The sequence below is a fragment of the Petaurus breviceps genome, unplaced genomic scaffold, assembly GCF_028583685.1.
Source record: "Petaurus breviceps papuanus isolate PSGF00001 unplaced genomic scaffold, PetGlider_PUasm1.0 90825, whole genome shotgun sequence".
NCBI classification, from domain to species: Eukaryota; Metazoa; Chordata; class Mammalia; order Diprotodontia; family Petauridae; genus Petaurus; species Petaurus breviceps.
Genome location: NW_027187353.1, coordinates 20,350,344 through 20,359,365, shown reverse-complemented (window position 1 = coordinate 20,359,365; position 9,022 = coordinate 20,350,344). Strand labels below are relative to the sequence as shown.

The window sequence follows — 9,022 nt, the reverse complement described above, 5'->3', positions numbered from 1 at the left end:
TGTTGTATATATGTGTGGTGTATATATTGGGTGTGAGTGTGTTCTGTGTATGTGTGTGTTGGGTACGTGTGTGGTGTGTGTATTGGTTGTGTGTGTTATGTGTGTGTGTCGTGTATATATGTGTTGTGTGTGTTTATTGGTGTGTGTGGATTGTGGGTGTGCAGGAATGGTGGGTATGAATATTCATCAGCCAAGATACTTCTTTAGAGTAGATCCCATTGGGAGAACATTCCTCACCACCTACACCCAGAAGTACAATCGTTGACTCAGTATTAAAGGGTAAAGTCGTTGTTGTGTTAGGTGAGTCCATTAGAAGAGGGTATATTCTATAGATTATTTGTGAGAGTGTAGGAGCAGTGTGTAGTGTGTGTGTGTGTGTGTGTGTGTGTGTGATGAGTGGATTGCCAGATGGGGGAAAACCCAACCCCATCCGGATGGGTTTCAGGTGTGTCTTTGGGGGCAGGTACATGCCACTGGGGAGAGGGTGTGGCCATCAGCCACTATGGTGATCGTAGCAGTGCTGGTGTCTTGCCAACACAGGACCTCAGCTCATGGGTGGAGCTTGGAGTGGGTGGGTGGGGGTAGTTCTTAGCCATCAGGAATGGGGAGACCACCCAGCCTCCCTCATCCCCAGGAAACAATGGGGCCCTTGTGTCTACCCTCCTCAGCCGGTCCTTTGGCCCTCCTGCCCTCCAGCCAAACCCTGGGAGAACTAGGTAGAAACTATGGAGAGGGGACACTGAAGTGTGTGTGTGTGTGTGTGTGTGTGTGTGTGTGTGTGTGTGCGCGCGCCTTAAATTATACCTGTGGGCAGGGGGCTGGGGGAAACAGCCCGCCCAGCTGTCTCCCTGCCATCCCTCTTCCAGGAGTTAGCCGAGGACACCCGCCTCCTCATGTGGGCAGAGGATGCATTTTTCAGTGGGCAGAACCTGGGAGAACTCATTCTGATTCCTGTGTGACCCTGGGTGCATCATCTCCCAAATGGGGGCCATGCCAGTCCTATTCTTCCCCTCTTCCCCCGCCGCCCCAGCTCCGTGAAGAGGGCTCAGTGGGATACAGGGAGGGAAGAGACTTGGGGCACTGGGATGAATGGGGGGAGGGAGAGGCTGCTGCTTCTTACAGTGACTGCTAGAGGCCTCCTCTGCTGCCCCAGAGCCCACTGGCCAGGCCGGCCTCGTCTGAGCCTTTGAATCAGCCTTCGGTCATTGGCCTTAGTTCTCCAAGAGGACCACAGTGACACAGACCTGATGAGATCACGAGAGCAGCCTAGTTATGTGGGGAGGTTCTGGAGGCCAAAGGAGGGATTGTTCCTGCCCAAGAGACTCATGAAGCGTCCACTAGTATGGGGAAGGGCTGGGATCAGGATGGGTGGAGGAAATATCCAAGCCTAGGAAATCACCAGTTCTTGAGCTATTGAATCAACCAATCAACCAGCAATCAGTTATTAAACACCTACTATGTGCTAAGCTAGCCAAGCAGTTCCCGGCAGGAGAACAACGTGGGCACCCTGTCCAAGTAAATAATAAAAGATAAAAGCAAACACGGATCTCATGAAGCAGCCTCTGGTCTGTGGGCAGGGGGTAGGTAGGAAGATAAGCCCTGAGTTTTAAGGAAAGACCTGGGATACTTGTAAAGGATTCGCAATAAGGAAATCGGACACACACCCCTCCCCCACCCCCTCAGAGGCAGTCATTCATCCTGGAGTTGCCTGGGCCACCAAGAGGTTAATTAAGTGACTTGCTCAGGGTCACAAAAGTCTGGAATCAGGCTGGATTTGAACTCTTTTCTTGCGGATTCCTCGGCTAGTCATTATCATCATGTCCTGCTTCTTCAGAGTGAAACATTTACAGATTTAGACCCAGAAAAGGGATGCCCAGAAGATGCCCCCAGGGAGGTGATGGTCTGCCATGGTCACCCTGGTGTAGATGGCCTTAGGGGAAAGCAGAGGTACTCCCTGTTACCATCCTGGAGACGGCCCTCCCCACCAGGGGTTCCTCAGAGATCCCCTGTCCTCTGTCCTTATCAGCCCACACCCAGGACACTCCTTACCATTCTGGGGGGCCAGTTCCATGCAGGACATTGACAAACTTGAGCCCATCCAGAATAAGGGTGAGCAGCAATGTGAGGGGACTGGATATCTTGATGGAGGATGTTCAGTGGAAGTTGCTAGTAGTGAAGGATGGTGGAATCCGGGAGCCTGGGTTCAAATCCTGCCTCTGACACTCATTACCTATACGCCTTTAGGTAAGACACCACCTCTGGGCCTCCCTCAGTTTCCTTGGTTGTCAAATGAGGGCAGTGTGATTGACCTTTCTAACAGCAGGTCTGGGATCCCATGAGGCTTTGTTTGGAAGACATGATGGCAGTCTTCAAGTATGTGAAGGATTGTCATGGGGAGAAAGGACTAGACTTGTTTGACTCCTGAGGGGAGAAGCAGGAACAATGGATGGAAGTAGAGAGGTAAGCTGAGGGTTGGCATAAGGAAACATTCTTAACAACTACAGCTGTTTCTAAGGAGAACAGGTACTTCAGGAGGCCGGGGGTTTCTTCTCACTAGAGTTTTCTAGGAAAGGCTGCATGTCCACTCGTTGGAGACGTTGCAGAGGAAACAAGGGGGAAGGTAGGGGTGGGATTGAATGGCCAACTCAGAGAGTTCAAGGTTCTCCCATGATGTGATCCATGAAAAAGCCAATGTATTCTAACAGAAATGCCCAGCCTAAGAGCAAGTGAGGTGAGAGCCCTGCCATGTACTCTGTCTTTGTCAAAACACACCTGGACTCCCACATCCAATTGTGTATACCCCATACCTGGATGATGGCCAAAGTGGAGGATCTGGAGAGGGGACAGCAGGGTGGGGTGGGGCCTCCCAATCATGCCCCAAGAGAATGACCCAGGGACTAGGCATGTTTAGTCTGTAGAAGGAAAACAGTGGGGTGTGGGGGATGTAAAGGCAACCTCATGGCAGAGGGGTTAGCTTTGTTGGGCTTGTCCCCGGAGGGCAGAATGATGGAGTCACAGAGGCAGATTTCAGCATGATTTAGAGGTGCCCCTAAACAGGACGTCCCTTGGGAGGCTGTGGGTTAACAGCCTCCACAGGAGGTCTTTAAGCAATGCCAGAGTGACCCCCTGCACCGTCCATCCTAGAAAGGATTCTCAGATGGGTTGACTTTGGACCATTTGGTCTCTGAGGTTCTTCTAACTGGGATCTGATGACTCTCTGAACCAACAGCAGCATTCTGAGTCCAGGAGCAATATGGTGAGTGATTCAGTCACTTGCCCTTTGCCAAACAGCTGGTGTAATTTTTACGATCCTGGCTGCAGGCTTGGGGGTGGGGGGAAGGGAGAAGGGCTGTTGACTTGCCTTACTTATTTTTCCAAGGAAACCAGCATCTGGGAGAATGTTCTGCTGTGGTTGGCACTGCTTGCCTACCCCACCAGATCTTCACCTGTATAGTCGAGGCCAGGTTTTTTCAAAAGCAGCTGCCCCCGCCGTGGGTTTCCAGAGATGACTTGGACCTCACCGCTATGCCCCTCTCCAATTCATTCTGCTTTTCATTTGCTCAGGAATGGGTGAGTCAGTATACTTAGCGCCTGCTTCTAGCACAGCTGACTGTCCTGTGTGACCCCGACCTCTCCGTGGCTGCTCTGTCACTGGAGAAATGGGCTCCCTCTTAGCCCATCCCTCCTTCCCTCTTTTCCTTTTCTTTTCTCCTTTTCCTGCTCAGTCTTCATTGGATGATCCTAGGATTTAGAACTGGAAGGCACTCAGTGATCCCTCACCCTTCCTTTTACAGATGTAGGGAGTTCAGGTGACTGGCCCAGTACTGCTTAGCTAGAGTTCTAATCTGATGCCCCAATCTCCAGATCCAGGCTGCTTTTAAAGCTTTTGTTTCTTGGTGATGTCTGGAGCCAGGTAGGGTTCCAATAAATGCCATATTTCTGGCCAGTAGTAAGGTGCACCTTCACCTGACCCTTGTTTGGTTATTATTCTCTTGTATCTGACTCTCTGTGACCCCATTTGGAGTTTTCTTAGCAAAGATACTGAAAGAGTTGGCCATTTCCTTCTCCAGCTCTTTTTACAGATAAGGAACTGAAGCAAACAGGGTTAAGTGACTTGTCCAGGGTCACACAGTTAGGAAGTGTCTGAAGGCAAGATTTGAACTCATGTTCCTGACTCCAGGCCCATCACGATAACCACTGTGTCACTTAGCTGCTGTACCCTCCAAGCAATCATTTAGTGCTATTGTATACCTAGACCATGAGGAAAGCTCTACAGAAACCTAGCTCTAGTACAACGGTTCTGACAGTCAGGACCCAACACCAGCGTGGGCTAAGGCTCACAAAAGAAACCCATTTCTTTGTAACATAAAGGGGGAATGCTGAGTGATCTCATGAGAGAGGGGATGCTTACGTCAGTGAAGGGGAGTCTGAGAAGACTTCTGGAAGAACTGACACCTTAGCTTGACCCTGAAGAAGATGGCACATCGTAGTATAGGGGAAAGAACACGAGATTTGGAGAAAGGGGACTTGTGTTTGAGTTATGACTTCTCTTTTGGCTCTTCTAAGTGCCGTCCCAGGCCTGACATTCTGCATTCTCTCCAGGAGATGGGCACGGGAAGTATGTGTCTCACAGGACCCAGGGGCCTCCTCTAGACCAAAAGCTCTCTCTTTAGCCAGGCTCTTCTCACGACCCCAGCCTGAGGAGTGGAGCCAGGCTACCCCAAACAGGGGAATCCCTGATGCTGCTGAAGGGCCGTGGGATAGCAGTGGAAACTGTTGAAACCCCTCAAAGACCAGTAGTTTTCTGCCTCCGATAGCCTCAGACCCCTGTTCTCTTTTAAGGCACACCCCCAAACCCACAAGAAACACGAGTTTCCCATGAGTCACGCCAACAAGAGGATCTCTTGGCCTGACAGTTTCGCTTTGCCACGTCATCTAGGTTCAAACAGCCTTTTTTCTGTTTCTCTTTCCTCGATTCAAACAAGTTTCTTCTGTTTCTCTTTCCTCCTCTTCACCCACTCCTCTCCTCCCTTTGTCATTCAGCATCTCCCCATTGTTAGTGAGTGAGCTCCGGGGGCACGAGGAGCCCTGACTTCAGAGTCAGAAGCCTAGACTCCATCGCTGGCCTTGGAGGATGTCACCCTGTGATCCTGGGCAAGCCACTCAACTGTTCTGGCCCTCAAGCTGTTCTCTACAGCCTGGCATTTGAGCTGAGGTGAAGGAAGCAGAAAGAAAGCGTACGGCTTCTCCAATCAAAGCTCCACTTCCTTCTTCCCCACCCTCCTCACCTCTGTTTTTTTCCTTCTTTATGGGAAAAGTCACCAGCAAAATCAAGTCAATAAGTATTTATTAAATGCTTACAGTGTGCCAGGTCTTCTGCTAAGGTGGAAAGAAAGACTGCCTGTCCTCAAGGAGATGACATTCTAGTGGGAAGACACAGCCATCCCTTCTACATTCTGACTTTCCCCATTTCAGTTTCTGACATATGAAGGGGAAGCATGAAAAATTACATGGGAATTTTGCAGAAGCTGAAGATGACACAGAAAAAGTTTAGAAACTCAGAAATACATAAAATATATGTATAGTATTGTATAATATCAGCACATTTTATCTTTTAATCCCATAAATATACACAATTTCTTCTCTGGTATGAAGGGAGAGCCAAAAAATTTTATTTGAGTTTTCCAGATCTGGGGATAACTGTACATAAAAGGAAGCTGAAAAGCAGTGATTTGTTATGGTGTAATAAAAAAAGACCTTACATTTACTTAATTGTTCAACGAGCATTTATTAACCACCTGCCATGTGCCAGAAATGCCTTAGGGTCTTCCAAGATCCTTCCATACATTTGCCCAGCTGTTTCCTGTTAAGGAGGGAATGCAAGTACTATTATCCCTATTTTACAGATGAGAAAAGTAAGGCTTCCAAAGGGGATGCAATGGGACTTGAATGATTTAGTGTCAGAACTGGGATTCGAACCCAGGTCATCTGACTCCAAATCCACTCTTTCCATTGCACCCTAGTATCTCCAATATAAGAAGCATTGATTAAACACCTGTGTGCAAGGCATTTTGTTGGGCACTGTGGATAGAAGGAAGAACCATTGGTGTCCTGGGAGTCATGAGCCCTGGATTCCAATTCCTGTGCTATATGTATTTCTACCTGTGTGAACCCAAGTTAATCAGGTCCCCAGAAATGGGCCTCGGTCTGCTTATCTGAAAATTAAGATTGAGAGGCAGCTGGGGGGTAGTGGATAGGGAGCTGGCTGGGAGGATCTGGGTTCAGGTCCTGCCTCTGACACTGACTGATTGTTTGGCTGAGCTGATCACCTAACTTCTCAGTGCCCAGACAAATCTTGAAGACTGGAAATTGAAGAGCAGGTGCCCGGCTGCGTTGGCAGAGGGATTTTTTTCATCCGGGAGTCCCCTGCCCAGTGAAATCACAAGCCTAAGGCCATACTGCGCCCCCTCCTCCTTCCCATTCCCCTCCAAAGGTCCTCCCACTCTCCGTCTCACAGGGTGGCTGTGAGGAGGGCACTTGGCAAAACTTGTGGCGAGGGGATCATTATTGAGAGAGTCCAGCGTGGTCATGGGGGGCTGGGGAGAGCTGGAAGAGGCATCTGGGGAGGCTGGTCCCCATCACTCCTGGTGGAATCAAGCCTCCGAGTTGTGCAAAGCTTCGCGCGCTCCAGAGTCGGGAGGGCAGCCCCGAATCCCCCGACAGCTGCCGGCACACCTTAGCCTAGCTCCGAGTCCTCATGCTGGGCTCGGTCCCTAGCACCTAGGACAGGTTCACGGGGCTACGCATGTGCCAAGACAGAGCTCCTGACCTAAGGTCCCAGAATCCCGGGCTCTGGCCCTGCCCTCGCTCCCAGGAGCCTTGGAGAGGACGGAGCAGCCCGGCAGAGCGTTAGGCTGGGAGGCGGAAGGGTATGCCTAGATCGTGGCGCACGAACTTGGCTTCATGGCTAGGCTGAGGCCCTGGCGCTCTGGTCCCCAGCCAATTCGGGGGATTCCTGTTTCTTGGCTCCCTTCTTTCCTCTCGCCAGTGTGCCGGAGCCCAGGCTCTAGACGGCTCAGCTTTCCCCATTGGGAGGCTGGCAGCTTTCTCGGTGGAGGGCAAATGTGCAGCTCCCTGCCCCGATCTGGGCTTGTCCTGGGAAGGTTTGCCGAGGAGGAAGGAAGGCAGTGCCCATGGAGAAGCTGGGGCTCATGTCAAAGGGATTTGGCAGATGGGCTCTTGTGATCGTAGACCAGGGGTGGAAGAAGCCTCGAAGGTTGTTAGTACCTTCTCCAATGTCCCAGTTTGACAGATATGGAAATTAAGGCTGGAAAGCTTTAGTGACTTGCCATGTGTCCCACAGCTAATAGGCAGCAAAGCCAGGATTTGAGCCCAGGGCCTCTGGCTCCAAATCCAGGGTTTTTTTCATGTAACATACTTTCTCTCCATAGTGGGGGCAGCTAGGTGGAGCTGAGCATGGAGTCAGGAAGACCTGAGTTCAAATTCGGCCTTAGATATTTACTAGTTGGGTGATCCTGGGCAAGTTATTAAACCCTATTTGCCTCAGTTTCCTCATGTGTAAAATGAGCTAGAGAAGGAAATGGCAAATCACTCCAGTATCTTTGCCAAGAAAACCTCAAATGAGGTCACAAAGGGTCAGACATGATTGAAATGACTAAACAAAACCAAAACATCTTCAAGCCCCTCAGACCCAGCACTGTTGGTCCCATTTTGGATCTCCCCTAATCTAGCTGGCTGAAGCTGGCCTCTGCAACTCCATCGTCCCACCCTCTGTGGACAAGCCCAGCAAAGCTAAGTCTACCAACAGTAGACTGGCCTTCATTGTTTTCCTGGGACTGGCTGGGTAGAAGAAATCAATGGTGGTAGTGGTGATGGTGACAGTGTCTACTTGCAGAATAGGGAGGCAGGAATAACCCAAAAGGTGGGAGTCCTTGACTAGGTCTAATTAAAGACAAATGCCCAGCTCCCCAGAATCCTACTGGGCCCTGGGGGTGGGCCTGGCCTTTGCTGAGCTCTCTGGAAGTGGGCTAGGGTGCCTGGGGATCCCCCCAGACCCATCCCATGCCATCCCCAGCCCTTGGCAATGGAGGGGAGGGCCTGGTCTTGCTGAAAGTGGAGAATTGGGAGAGGAATGAGGGGAAAGACTTGGACAAAGAGAAGACCTCTGGACAATCTGGGAAGGTGTTTTTGGGCCACCCTTCTGCTGGGTAGTTATCAGGCTGTTCCTGCAGAGTGGAAAGAGTGGGGCTTTTAAATCAGAGGACCTGGGTGCGACGCTCTGCCACACGTCTTCCTGGCTGGGTGACCCTGGGCAGGCCCATCGGCTGGCTGGGTCTCAGCTTCCTTAGCTATGAAAGGCGGGGGTCGGCACCCTTTCAGAAGATCAGTGATGAGGCACATCACCCACCTGAGGAGAGAGATGTGATGGATTCAAGATGCAGAATGAGACATATATTTTTGGACATGGAAAATGTAGGGATTTAATTGCTTGACTGTGTTTTCTTTTTCTTTTCCAAATGGGAAGGGATGGAAGGGAGAGAAATGCTTGTTAACTGGAAAAATTAGCATAAAACGAGGGGACTGAACTAGGCCAGGGGCTCTTAATTGTCTTCTGTGGGTGAACTGGGCCCTTTGGCAGCTGCTGAAGCTGATGGAACCCTTGACAGAATTGTGTTTTTAAATGCACAGCATGAAACACTTAGGACTCCAAAGGAAACCGATTGGATTGAGGTGTGCTGATCAAACTGTCTTTCCAGTCCATGCTTGCAGGCCCCCTGAGGTTGGCCCACAGGAGCTGGGTTAAGAACCCTGGATGAGAAGATGTGTAAGGCTCTGCCTCGCACGAATAATACTGTATGTGTGCTAAAGACCCTTCTGGCTTTGGTTTTCTCTATTTCAGCTTTAGCATTCTGGATTCGATATTCTAAGGTCCTGTCCAGCACTGAGGGTTTGTGTCTAAGGCTCCCTCCGGCTCTGACGTTCTATGTTCTAAGGCTCCCTC

The 9,022-nt window shown here is 50.4% G+C and overlaps 2 long non-coding RNA genes across 3 annotated transcripts in view; one reads left to right on the top strand and one right to left on the bottom strand.

The window, feature by feature from the left end:
* Positions 1-36: 36 nt before the first annotated feature.
* LOC138148637 (uncharacterized) lies at positions 37-5,762 on the top strand. The gene is made up of 2 exons (XR_011165110.1): positions 37-3,570; positions 5,044-5,762. It is a non-coding gene; the product is annotated as an uncharacterized lncRNA (long non-coding RNA).
* An 80-nt stretch (positions 5,763-5,842) lies between these two features.
* LOC138148636 (uncharacterized) overlaps positions 5,843-9,022 on the bottom strand; it is a 5,612-nt gene continuing 2,432 nt past the window's right edge. For both annotated transcript variants that reach the window (XR_011165108.1, XR_011165109.1), the window contains one exon: positions 5,843-8,428. This is a non-coding gene — a long non-coding RNA (uncharacterized lncRNA). The remainder of the gene's footprint in view (positions 8,429-9,022) is intronic.